Source organism: Perognathus longimembris, chromosome 22 (genome assembly GCF_023159225.1).
Source record: "Perognathus longimembris pacificus isolate PPM17 chromosome 22, ASM2315922v1, whole genome shotgun sequence".
Taxonomy (NCBI): domain Eukaryota; kingdom Metazoa; phylum Chordata; class Mammalia; order Rodentia; family Heteromyidae; genus Perognathus; species Perognathus longimembris.
This window is the reverse complement of record NC_063182.1, coordinates 14,584-28,523: the sequence shown is the minus strand read 5'-3', so window position 1 is coordinate 28,523 and position 13,940 is coordinate 14,584.

Sequence of the window (13,940 nt, the reverse complement as noted above, 5' to 3'; positions counted from 1 at the left end):
CTGGACCATTCTCAATATTATCCCTTACAATGTCTCAAGAATATATCTGAATAATTCTCCCTGAATGACCTCTAGCTAGTGATCTCCACACTAGCTGAAACAAACCGAGCTCCCTTTGACCTAACCGAAGGTGAATCTGAAGTAGTTTCAGGCTTCAACGTTGAATATGCTGCAGGACCATTTGCCTTATTCTTGATGGCAGAATATATAAATATTATCCTAATAAAGTCACTAATCGCTATTTTATTTTTTGGCCCAACCTGCTCAACACTCAATACAGAAATGATAACTTCAAACTTAGTTGTAAAAGTATTAATTTTAACTTCATCGTTTCTGTGGATCCGAGCATCATATCCACGTTTCTGATATGACCAACTTATACATCTTCTATGAAAAATTTCCTTCTCGTAATCATAGGGCTATGTATGTGTCACATTTCACTACCTATCTGTACCACCACTAATATAGAAATATGTCTGACAAAAGAGTTACTTTGATAGAGTAAAATATAAAGGTTATATTCCTTTTATTTCTAGAATTGTAGTACTCAAACCCAACCCAAGAACTCAAAATTCTTTGTGCTACCTATTACACTAAATTCTAGTAAGGTCAGCTAATTAAAGCTGTCGGGCCCATACCCTGAAAATGTTGGTTTTAACCCCTCCCATACTAATTAATATTGTTTATTCACTAATTATATTTACTGTCTTTATAGGAACCATATTTGTTCTCACAACCTCACACTGAATATGCATATTAATAAGGCTAGAAACTAGCATACTAGCAATTATTCCTATAATAATTTACAGCAATAACCCACGCTCAACCGAAGCCACCACAAAATATTTCCAAACACAAGCAACAGCATCAATAATCCTTATATACTATATCCTCAATAACCTTGATTCATCTGGCCATTGAAACATAGTTGACCTAAAAGACAACCTATACCAATATATACTACCAATTGCCCTACCCATAAAACTTGGCTTAGCCACATTCCACCTTTGAGTACCAGAAGTTACTCAGGGCATTCCATTTTTCTCTGGTATAATCCTACTAACATGACAAAAACTGGCCCCAATCTCAATTATATACCAAATGGCCAACAACCTAAATACAAACATAACAATATTTATAGCTATATCATTAATTCTTATTGGTGGCTGAGGAGGTCTTAGTCAGACTCAAATATGAAAAAATTATAGCATATTCATCCATCGCCCATATAGGATGGATATCAGCAATAATAATCTGTAATCCCTTATTTACATCATACTTACAATTTACATGTTCATCTCCTTAGACTTTCTATCAGCTAATAACACTACATCTCTAACCATGAAATTATACCCCACTAATTACTTTAATCATGCTGGTCACACATATCATTAGGAGGACTACCCCCACTAACAGGATTTCTACCTAAATGATTTATTATCCAAGAAAAAGTGTTAAAAATATTATAGCAAGTATATTTATAGTCATATCAGCCCTACTAAACCTTAATTTTTTTTTTTTTTTTTGGCCAGTCCTGGGCCTTGGACTCAGGGCCTGAGCACTGTCCCTGGCTTCTTCCCGCTCAAGGCTAGCACTCTGCCACTTGAGCCACAGCGCCGCTTCTGGCCGTTTTCTGTATATGTGGTGCTGGGGAATCGAACCTAGGGCCTCGTGTATCCGAGGCAGGCACTCTTGCCACTAGGCTATATCCCCAGCCCCCTAAACCTTAATTTTATCTTCGACTAATCTATTCATCTGCCCTTACATTATTTCCCCTTCCAAATAATTAATTCATATGAAGAGTAATCACAAAAGCTTATGACCCATCCCAACTCTTCTTTTTCTATTGTCATTTTCACTCTCCCTATCCCCATTATTGTAATCAATATTCTGGAAATTAGGTTAATCAAAGACCAAGGGCCTTCAAAGCCGTAAGTAAACACTGAAGTTTAATTTCTTTCTCTAAGGACTGCTGAATGAATACTACATCTTCTGGACGCAAACCAATCGTTTTTCTTAAGCTAAATCCTCACTATATTGATAGGAATCAAACCTACGAAATGTTAGTTAACAGCTAAATACCCTAAATCATCTGCCTTCAATCTACTTCTACTGCCGAGAAATAAAAAAGGCAGAAGTCCCGGCAGGATTGAAGCTGCTCATTTGAATTTGCAATTCAATATGAAATTTCACCTCAGGACTATGATAGAAAGGGGTCTACCCCTGTAATTAGATTTTCATTTTAATGCCTTACTCAGCTATTCTATCAATTATGTTCATTAATCGTTGATTATTTTCAACAAATCATAAAGACATTGGAACCCTATACCTTATATTCGGAGCATGAGTCGTAATAGTAGGCACAGGTCTAAGCATCCTTATCCTACCTGAACTTGGTCATCCAGGAGCTCTTTTAGGGGATGATCAAATCTACAATGTAGTGACTGCCCACGCATTTGTTATAATTTTCTTTATACCAATTATGATTAGAGGGTTTGGAACCTGATTAGTGCCATTAATGATTGGAGCATCTGATATAGCATTTCCTCCTAGGAATAGCATAAGCAATTCTGTGATCTGAAAGTTCTTGAAAAGGCACTTTTATAGTTCTGTTTTAGTAGCTACAGACTTACCTGAAGAATAAAATAGAATGGGATTTCATTCCCCTTTTCATTTGAAAACTCTCCTTTTCTCCTTCCCTTTTCCACCTCCACCCCAGCCCCTCCTCCATTTCTCCTTTTCCCCCTCCCCACCTACTCCTCTCCTGCTCCTCCTCCCCACTCTGCTCCCTGCTCCTCCCTCCCCTCCTCCTGTTTTCTGTCTTTTCTCTTTCCTTTTTTCTCCAGACATTGTATTTGTATTTCTACATTAGACATGGCCGGTTGTGAACTCTCATCAGCCTACCAACTGTGGGGCTTATCTGAATTTGCCACCTTACCTGACTCAATTTCACGATCTAAAAGGGCCTGAAAATGCGCTTTTTTAGTTCTGTTTCAGTACCAATAGACTTACCTGTAGAATGAAATAGAATGAGATTTCATTCCCCTTTTGATTTGAAAACTTTATTGTCTCTCTTCTCTGCGGCTTCCCCCGCCCCCTCCCCCCTTCCTCCCGTTTGCTTCTTTGTCTTTTCTCCGGACATTTAATGTTTGAGGCACAAGTTAGCATTCATGATTCCCAACCCGTGTGGTTTAGAATGTGTGTTAGGCCCCTCTGATTTCCTTCAGCTATTGTGGGGTTGTTCGATCAGAGTCCTTGCCCTGCCATGCTTGATGGTGTGCTCCCGCTGCTCCTAATTTTGGGAGACAATGGAGAGATGAATTAATGGTCAGCTGTGTTTTCACTGTGTTCATGCACCTGCTCTGCATACATGTGAGGGTATGGGTGGGGGATCGAGTGTTGTGTGTCTCTGTGTGTAAACTTGGACACCCCTTAAGCATGTTTGACAAAACAAGGCCACCTACCTCCAAGGATGCAGAGCACTGTCCGGTAAGTCACAGAGTGGGTTGGAGTTGGGCTTTAGTTTAAGTAATTGGGTTGTTAGGTGTCTGTGGTTAGAGGTAGGGGTTTTCAGGTCTTTGGGCTAATGTTTTCAGGGTTGGTATGATTTCAGATTAGGGTTCTGGTGTAGGGTTGTCGAGTGAATTACAATTCTTTAGTTATGCTGCAGAAAAATTGATCACATCATCCCATTACATCTCCACTTCAAGGCACATGATCACATCACATCACATCCTCAGATCACACCACATCATCATTTCACACCAACCTTACCTGAATTTGCCACCCTACCTGGCTCAATTTTTATCATCTAAAAGTTATTGATAAGGTAATTTTTTATTTCTGTTTTAGTAGCTAGAGACTTACCTGAAAAATAAAATAGAATGGGATTTTATTCCCCTTTTCATATGAAAACTTTGTCTCCTTTTCCCCTCCTCTCCACCTCTGTCCCGCATACTCTCTTCCATTTCTCCTCCTCCTCCCCCCTCCACTCTTCATTCTTTGCTGCTCCTCCTCTCCCTCCTCTTCCTCTTCCTCCTCCCTCTCCCCTTCCTGTTCCTCTTTTGTATTTTCTCTTTTTCCTCCATACATTTTATTTGTATTTCTACATTAGACCTGGTTTTGAACTCTCAATTGTCTTGCCTCAGACTACCAACTGTAGTGCTTACCTGAATTTGCCACACTACCTGTGTCAATTTGAAGATCTAAAAGTTTTTGAAATGGCACTTTTTTTTGTTCTGTTTTAGTAGCTAGAGACTTAGCTGTAGAATAAAACAATGATTTCATTCCCCTTTTCACTTGAAAACTTTATTCTCCCCTTTTCCCCTTCTTGTCCCCGACTCCCTTCTACCACCCGCCCATGCCTCTACCACTTCCGCTTCTGCCCCCTCCTCCTCTTCTCAGTTTTCTCCAGACATTCTATGTTGGAGGCACATGTTAGCATTCATGATTCAAAACCTGTGTGGTTTAGAATGTGTCTCCGACAGCCTTCAGCAGTTGTGAGCGTTGTTTGATTAGAGTCCTTGCCCTGCCATGCCTGATGGTGTGCTCCCTTGCATACACATGTGGGGGTATGGGCGGGGACCGAGTGCTGTGTATGTCTCTCTATACTTGGACACCCCCTTAAGAATCTTTGACAAAAGAAGGCCACCTACCTCCAAGGATGCAGAGCACTGTCTGGTAAGTCACGGAGTGGGTTGGGTGGGCTTTAGTTTAAGGAATTGGGTTGTTAGGTGTCTGTGGTTAGAGGTAGGTGTTTCTGGTGGTTATGATTGAGATTAGGGTTCAGGTGTAAGGTTGTCGATGTTAAGGATAGGGTTAAGGTTGGGTGTTAGGCATACTCAAGGTGTGAATTACAATTAAGCTTTTAGTTATGCTGCAGAAAAACAGATCACATCATCCCATCCCATCACCACATCATGGCACATCCTCACACCATATCACGCCAACCTTACCTGAATGTGTCACCCTACCTGGCTCAATTTTAAAGTTCTCAAAAAGGCACATTTTTACTTCTGTTTTAGTAGCAAGAGACTTATCTGTAGAATAAAATAGAATGGGATTTCATTCCCCTTTTCATTTGAAAACTTCATTCTCCACTGCTTTCTTTTTGTCCTCTTCTCTCCCCTCCCCCGCCTCTCCTCTCCTCTTTTCTTGTCTGTTTTCTGTCCTTTGTTTTATCCAGATATTTTATGTTTGAGGTATATGTCAATATTCATGATTCAAAACCTGTGTGGTATACAATGTGTGTCTGGCCCCTTCGATGGCATTCAGCAGTTTTGGGTGTTGTTTGATTAGAGTACTTGCTCTACCATGCTTGATTGTGGGATCCCATTGCACTTAACGGGTGATAATGGAGACTTGAGTTAAAGGTCAGCTGTGCTTTCACTGTGTTCATGTACCTGCTCTGCATATATGTGAGGGTAGGGGTGTGGGATCGAGTACTTTGTATCTCTGTGAGTAAACTTGGACACCCCTTAAGCATGTTTGACAAAACAAGGCCACCTACCTCCAAGGATGCAGAACACTGGTAAGCAATGGAGTGTGTTGGGTTTTAGTTTAAGGAATTGTATTGTTAGGTGTCTGGGGTTAGAGATAGGGGTTTCAGGTCTTAGGGCTGTTTTCAGGGTTAGTATGATTAGATTAGGGTTCAGGTATAGGGACGTCGATATTAAGGATATAGTTAAGGTTGTTGTTAAGGATACTCAGGCTGTGAATTACAATTACGTTTTTAGTCATGCTTCAAAAAAACAGATCCCTTCATCCCATCATCCCATCACCACATCATGGCACATTCTCACATGACATCACATTCTCAGATCATGCCACCTCATCACATCACGCCACCCTTACCTGAATGTGCCACACTATCTGTCCCAATTTCATGACCTAAAAGTTCTTGAAAAGGCACATCTGTAGTTTTGTTTTAGTAGCAAAAGACTGAAAGAAAAGACTGAAGAAGAAAATATTAATAGATTTCTTTCCCCTTTTCATTGAAGAAGTTATTCTGTCTACTTGTCCTCCTTTCTTGTCCTTTTGTCCCCTCCCCTCCCCTCCCCTCCCTTTCCCTCCCCTCCCTTCTCCTCCCCTCCCCTCTCTTCCCCTGCCTCTCCTCTCTTTTTCTTCTATGTTTTCTCTTTTCTGTGTTTTATCCAGATATTTTATGTTTGAGGTACATGTCAATATTCATGATTCCAAATCCATGTAGTTTAGAATGTGTGTCGTGCCACTCCGATGGCCTTCAGCTGCTGTGTGGGGCTTGATCAGAGTTCTTGACCTACGATGCTTGATAGTGTGCTTCTTCTGCGCCTAACTTTGGGTGACAATGGAGACTTGAGTAATTGGTCAGCTGTACTTTCACCGTGTTCTTGCACCTGCTATGCTATGTGAGAGCATGGGTGGGGGATCGATTTATGATTTAAAAGTTCTTGAAAAGGCACTTTTTTAGTTCTGTTTCAGTAGCAAGAGACTTACCTATAGAATAAAATAGAATGGGATTTCATTCCCATTTTTATTTGGCAACTGTATTCTATCCTCTCTGCCTCCGACTCCTTTTCTTCTTCCTCCCCTCCTTCTCTTCTCTCTTTTCTCCAGACATTTTATGCTTGTGGTACATGATTGCATTCATGATTCCAAGCCCATGTGGTTTAGAATGTGTGTCAGGCCAATCCAATGGCCATCAGCAGTTGTGGAGTTGTGGGGGTTGTTGATCAGAGTCCTTGACCTACCATGCCTGATGGTGTGCTCCTGCTGTGCTTAACTGTGGGTGACAATGGAGACTTGAAAAAATGGTCAGCTGTGCTTTCACTGTGTTCATGCACTTGCTCTGCATACACATGTGAGGGTGTGGGTGGGGGATCGAGTGCTATGTATCTGTGTGTAAACTTGGAAACCCCTTAAGCATGTTTGACCAAACAAGGCAACCTACCTCCAAGGATGCAGAACACTCGTAAGCAATGGATTGGGTGGGGCTTTAGTTTAAGGAATTGGGTTGTTAGGTATCTGTGGTTAGAGGTAAGGTTTGGAGTTCTTAGGACTACTGTTTTCAGGGTTGGTATGATTGAGGTTAGGGTTCAGGTGTAGGGTTGTCGATATTAAGGATAGGGTTAAGGTTGGGTGTTGTTAAGGATACTCAGGGTGTGAATTACAATTAACTTTTTTGTTATGCTGCAGAAAGATCACATCATCCCATCACCTGACCACATCACATCTTCATATCACTTCACATCCTCAGATCACGCCACATCATCACATCATGTCCACCTTACCTGAATGTGCCACCCTATCTGGTTCTATTTTATGATCAAGAATTTAGTTCTTGAAAAGGCACTTTTTTAGTTCTGTTTTAGTAGCAAGGTATCTGTAGAATAAAATAGTATGGGATTTCATTCCCCTTTCCATATGAAAACTTTAGGCTCTCTTCTTCTCCTTCTCCTCGCCTGTCCTTTTGTCCTATCCTTTTCCTTCCCCCTCTCCTCCTCTCTGTTTTGTCCAGACATTTTATGTTTGAGGCACATGTTAGTATTCATGATTCCAAACCTGTATGGTTCACAGTGTTTGTCAGGCCACTTCGATGGCCTTCAGCTGTTGTGGGTTTGCTTGATCAGAGTGCTTGACCTACCATGCTTGATGTTGTGCTCCCGCTGTACCTAACTTTGGCTGACAATGGAGATTTCAGTAAATGGTAAGCTGTGCTTTCACCGTGTTCATGTACCTGCTATGCCCACACATGTGAGGGTATGGGTGGGGGATCAAGTGCTTTGTATCTCTGTGTGTAAACTTGGACACTCCTTAAGCATGCTTGAGAGAAGAAGGCCACGTACCTCCAGGGATACAGAACACTGTCTAGTAAGTCATGGAGTGGGTTGGGGTTTTCAGGGTTGGTATGATTGAGATTAGGGTTCAGGCATGGTGTTGTCGATGTTAAGGATAGGGTTTAGGTTGGGTGTTATTAAGGATACTCGGAATTACAATTTTTAGTTATGCTGCAGAAAACTAGATTACATCCTCACATCACATCATCACATCACCACATCAACGCATCGCCTTACAACACATTATCACATCATATAATTACACGTCACATAATCACACCACATTATCACATCACACCATCACTTCACATAACCAGATCACGTCACATCATCAAGTCTTGTCACCAACTCACAGGACTCCATCACCTCATCATGACATCATATCACATCATAATAAGTCACATCTTCACAACACATTCTTACATCACGTGACATCAGAACACATCATATTCCCTTTTTACTTGATAACTGCCTCTCTCCTATCAGCTCCTTCCCTACCTCCCCTGCTCTCCCATTCCCCTCCCTTCTTCTGCCCCTCTCATCCCCCTCCTCCATCTGTGCTCCTCTTCCCCCTCCCTTCCCATCCTTCTCTTTTCTGTCTTTTCTCTTTCTTTTCTTTTTCCTCTAGATATTGTATTTCTACATTAGACCAGGCCTCTCAATCTTCCTGTCTTAGCCTACCAACTCTGGGGCTTACCTGAATTTGCCACCTTGCCTGGCTCAATTTTATTATCTAAAAGGTCCTGAAAAGGCGCTTTTTTAGTTCTGTTTTAGTACCAAGACTTAACTGGAAGAATGAAATAGAATGGGATTTTATTCACCATTTAATTTGACAACTTTATTCTGTCCTCTCCTCTCTGCTGCTGCTCCCCCCTCATCTGTCCCCGCCCCCTTCACCCCCACCTCCTCCACTTCCTCCCCTCCCCTCCCCTCCTTCTCTTGTTTTTTCAAGACATTTTATGTTTGAATTATATGTTACCATTCATGGATTAGAGTGTGTGTCAAGCCAGCTGTTGTGAGGGTGTGTGATCAGAATCCTTGATCTACAATATCTGATGGTGTGTTCCTGCTGCGCCTAATTTGTGTGATAATGGAGACTTGAATAAACGGTTAGCTTTGTTTTCACTGTGTCCATGCACCAGGTCTGCACACACATGTGAGGGTATGGGTAGGGGGTAGAGTGCTGCGTGTCTGTGTGTAAACTTGGACACCCCTTAAGCATGTTTGACAAAACAAGGCCACCTCCCTCCAGGATGCAGAACACTGGTAAGCAATGGAGTGGTTTGGGTTAGTGTAAGGAATTGGGTTGTTAGGTGTCTGTGGTTTTCTTAGGACTACTGTTTTCATGTTTCGTATGATTGAGATTAGGGTTCAGGTGTAGGGTTGTCGATATTAAGGATAGGGTTAAGGTTGGGTGTTAAGGATACTTGGTGTGAATTACAGTTTTTATTCATGCTGCAGAATATTAGATTACATCCTCATATCATGTCGCATCATCACATCATTTCACATCCTCCATCACAACAACCCATCATTTCTCATCATTCTTTTTCATTTCACAATATGTCACATCCTCCCATTACATCATATCGTTCCACATCATCCCCACACATCATCGCATCACGTCACATCACAACATGTCACACCATCTCATCACGTCAACAAGCCATAGGACTCCCTTACATCATGTGACATCACATCACATCTTCATATAAAGTCACATCTTCACATCACACTATCATATCCTCAAATGTCACATCACATCACGTTTCAATATATCACGTCACATTGTCACATCACACCATCATATTTTGTCATATAATATCACACCATCCCACAGGTCACATCATATCATCAATCACAATACATCACCTCATTCCCCTTGTCACTTGAAAACTGCCTCTGTCCTCTCTGCTCCCTCCTCCCCTCCCCTGCTCTCCCATTCCCCTCCCTTCCTCTCCCCATCTCCTCTCCCTCTTCCTCGCCCTCCTTGCCGTCCTCCACTCTCCTCTTCCTCCTCCATTCCTCCTCTTCCTCCTATGTTTTTTCTTTTCTTTTTCCTCTAGACATTGTATTTCTACATTAGACCCAGGGGGGTTCTGTACTCTCAATCTTCCTGGCTTTTCCTACCAACTGTGGAGCTTACCTGATTTTGCCACCCTACCTGGCTCAATATATGATTTAAAAGTACTTGAAAAGGCACTTTTTTAGTTGTGTTTCAATAGTAAGAGACTTACCTATAGAATAAAATAGAATGGGATTTCATTCACCTTTTCATTTTGAAACTGTATTTTCTCCTCCCCGCCTCTCACCCGTCTGCTCCTTCTCTCTTTTTTCCATACGTTTTATGCTTGTGGTACATGTTTGTATTCATGATTCCAAGTCCGTGTGGTTCATAATGTGTGTCAGGTCAATCCGATGGCCATCAGCAGTTGTGGAGTTGTGGGGGTTGTTGATCAGAATCCTTGACGTACTATTCCTGATGGTGTGCTCCTGCTGCGCCTAACTATGGGTGACAATGGAGACTTGAAAAAATGGTCAGCTGTGCTTTCACTGTGTTCATGCACTTGCTCTGCATACACATGTTAGGGTATGGGTGGGGGATTGAGTGCTATGTATCTGTGTGTAAACATTGAAACCCCTTAAGCATGTTTGAGAAAATAAGGCCACCTACCTCCAAGCATGCAGAACACTGTTAAGCAATGGAGTAGGTTGGGCTTTAGTTTAAGTACTTGGGTTGTTAGTGTCTGTGGTTAGAGGTAACGGTTGGAGTTCTTAGGAGTACTGTTTTCAGGGTTGGTATGATTGAGATTAGTGTTCAGGTGTAGGATTGTCGATATTAAGGATAGGGTCAAGGTTTGGTGTTAAGGATACTCAGGTGTGAATTACAATTAAGTTTTTGGTTATGCTCCAGAAAGATCACATCATCCCACAACTGACCACATAACATCCTCCTATCACATCACATCCTCAGATCACGCCACATCATCACATCACGCTAACCTCACCTGAATGTGCTACCCTACGTGGTTTAATTTTATGACCTAAATTTTAGTTCTTGAAAAGGCGCTTCTTAAGTTCTATTTTAGGAGCAAGAGACCTATAGAATAAAATAGTATGGGATTTAATTTCCCTTTTCATTTGAAAACTTTATTCTCTCTTCTTCACCTTCTCTTCTCCTGTCCTTTTATCCTATCCTCCCCTCCCCTTCTCCTCTCTTCTCCTCTGTTTTGTCCAGACATTTTATATTTGAGGTACTTGTTAGTATTCATGATTAGAAACCTGTATGGTTCACAATGTTTGTCAGGCCACTTTGATGGCCTTCAGCTGTGGGGTTGCTTGATCAGAGTGCTTTACTTACCATGTTTGATGGTGTGCTCCTGCTGTACCTAACTTTGGCTGACAATGGAGATTTCAGTAATTGTTTAGCTGTGCTTTCACTGTGTTCATGTACCTGCTATGCCCACACATGTCAGGGTATGGGTGGGGGAATCAAGTGCTTTTTATCTCTGTGTGTAAACTTGGACACTCCTTAAGCATGCTTGAGAGAAGAAGGCCACCTACTCCAGGGATACAGAACACTGTCTAGTAAGTCATGGAGTGGGTTGGGGTTTTCTGGGTTGGAATGATTGAGATTAGGGTTCAGGTATGGGGTTGTCAATGTTAGGGATAGGGTTTAGGTTGGGTGTTATTAAGGAAACTCGGTGGAATTGCAATTTTTGGGTATGCTTTAGAAAATTAGATTACATCCTCACATCACATCATCACATCACCACACAACCCCTCGCCTCACAACACAATATCACATCATATAATTACAGATGTCACATAATCACACCACATTCTCACATCACACCATCACTTCACATAACCAGATCACGTTACATCATCAAGTCTTGTCACCAAGTCACAGGACTCCATCACATCATCATGACATCACGTCAAGTCATTACAAGTCACATCTTCACAACAGATCCTTACATCACGAGCCGTCATAACACATCACATTCCCTTTTTCACTTGAAAACTGCCTCTCTCCTATCAGATCTTTTCGTACCTCCCCTGCTCTCCTATTCCCCTTCCTTCCTCTACCCCTCTCCTCCCCCTCCTCCGTTTATCCTCCTCCCCCTCCCTTCCCATTCTTCTCTTTTCTGCCTTTTCTCTTTCCTCTAGACATTGTATTTCTACATTAGACCAGGACTCTCAATCTTCCTGTCTCACCCTAACAACTCTGGGGCTTACCTGAATTTGCCACCTTGCCTGGCTCAATTTTATTATCTAAAAGGTACTGAAAAGGCGCTTTTTTAGTTCTGTTTTAGTACCAAGACTTCACCAGAAGATTGAAATAGAATGGGATTTCATTCCCCATTTCATTTGAAAGCTTTATTCTCTCCTCTCCTCTCTGCCGCCGCTCCCCCCTCATCTGCCCCTGCACCCTTCACCCCCACCTCCTCCACTTCCTCCCCTCCCCTCTTTCTCTTTCTTGTTTTCTCCAGACATTTTATGTTTGAGTTATATGTTACCATTCATGGTTTAGAGTGTGTGTCAAGCCACTCCGATGGCCTTCAGCTGTTGTGAGGTTGTTTGATCAGAGTCCTTGATCTACAATATCTGATGGTGTGTTCCCGCTTTGCCTAAGTTTGGGTGATAATGGAGACTTGAATAAACAGTCATCTTTGTTTTCACTATGTTCATGCACCTGCTCTGCACACACATCTGAGGGTATGGGTGGGGGATCGAGTGCTGTGTGTCTGTGTGTAAACTTGGACACGCCGTAAGCATGTTTGACAAAACAAGGCCACCTCCCTCCAGGATGCAGAACAGTGGTAAGCAATGGAGTGGGTTGGGCTTTAGTTTAAGGAATTGGGTTGTTAGGTGTCTGGGGTGTTCTTAGTAGTACTGTTTTCAGGTTTAGTGTGATTGAGATTAGGGTTCAGGTGTAGGATTGTTGATATTAAGGATAGGGTTAATGTTGGGTGTTGTTTAGGATACTCAGGGTGTGAATTACAATTTTTATTCATGCTGCAGAATATTAGATTACATCCTCATATCATGTCAAATCGTGACATTTCACATCCTCCATCACTTCAACACACCATTTTTCATAATTTTTTTTATATCACAATACGTCACATCCTACAATTACATCATATCGTTCGACATCATCCCCACATCATCGTATCACGTCATATCACATGAAACCATCACATCACGTCAACAAGCCACAGGACTCCCTCACATCATATGACATCACATCACATCTTCATATAAAGTTATATCTTCACACCACACTATCGCATCCTCAAATCATGTCACATCACATCACGTCTCAATATATCACATCACATCGTCACTCACACCATCATATCATGTCATATATGACACCATCCCACAGGTCACATCATATCATCAATCACAATACATCACATCATTCCCCTCGTCACTTGAAAGCTGCCTCTGTCCTCTCTGCTCCCTCCTCCCCTCCCCTGCTCTCCCATTCCCCTCACTTCCTCTCCCCATCTCCTCTCCCTCCACTCTCCTCTTCCTCCTCCATTCCTCCTCTTCCTCCTATTGTCTCATCCTTCTCTTTTCTATCTTTTCTTTCTTTTCTTTTTCCTCTAGACATTGTATTTCTACAATAGACCCAGGGTGGTTCTGTACTCTCAATCTTCCTGCCTCTGCCTACCAACTGTGGAGCGTACCTGAATTTGCCACCCTACCTTGCTCAATTTATGATTTAAAAGTTATTGAAAAGGCACTTTTTTTGCTCTTTTTCAGTAGTAAGAGACTTACCTATAGAATGAAATTGAATGTGATTTCATTCCCCTTTTCATTTGGAAACTGTATTTTCTCCTTCCCGCCTCTCACCCCTCGTCCTCTTCCTCCTCTCCGCTCCTTCTCTTCTTTCTTTTCTTCAGACGTTTTATGCTTGTGGTACATGTTTGCATTCATGATTACAAGTGCATGTGGTTCATAATGTGTGTCAGGCCAATCCGATGGCCATCAGCAATTGTGGAGTTGTGGGGGTTGTTGATCCGAGTCCTTGACGTACCATGTCTTATGGTGTGCTCCTGCTGCGCCTAACTATGGGTGACAGTGGAGACTTGAAAAAATGGTCAGCTGTGC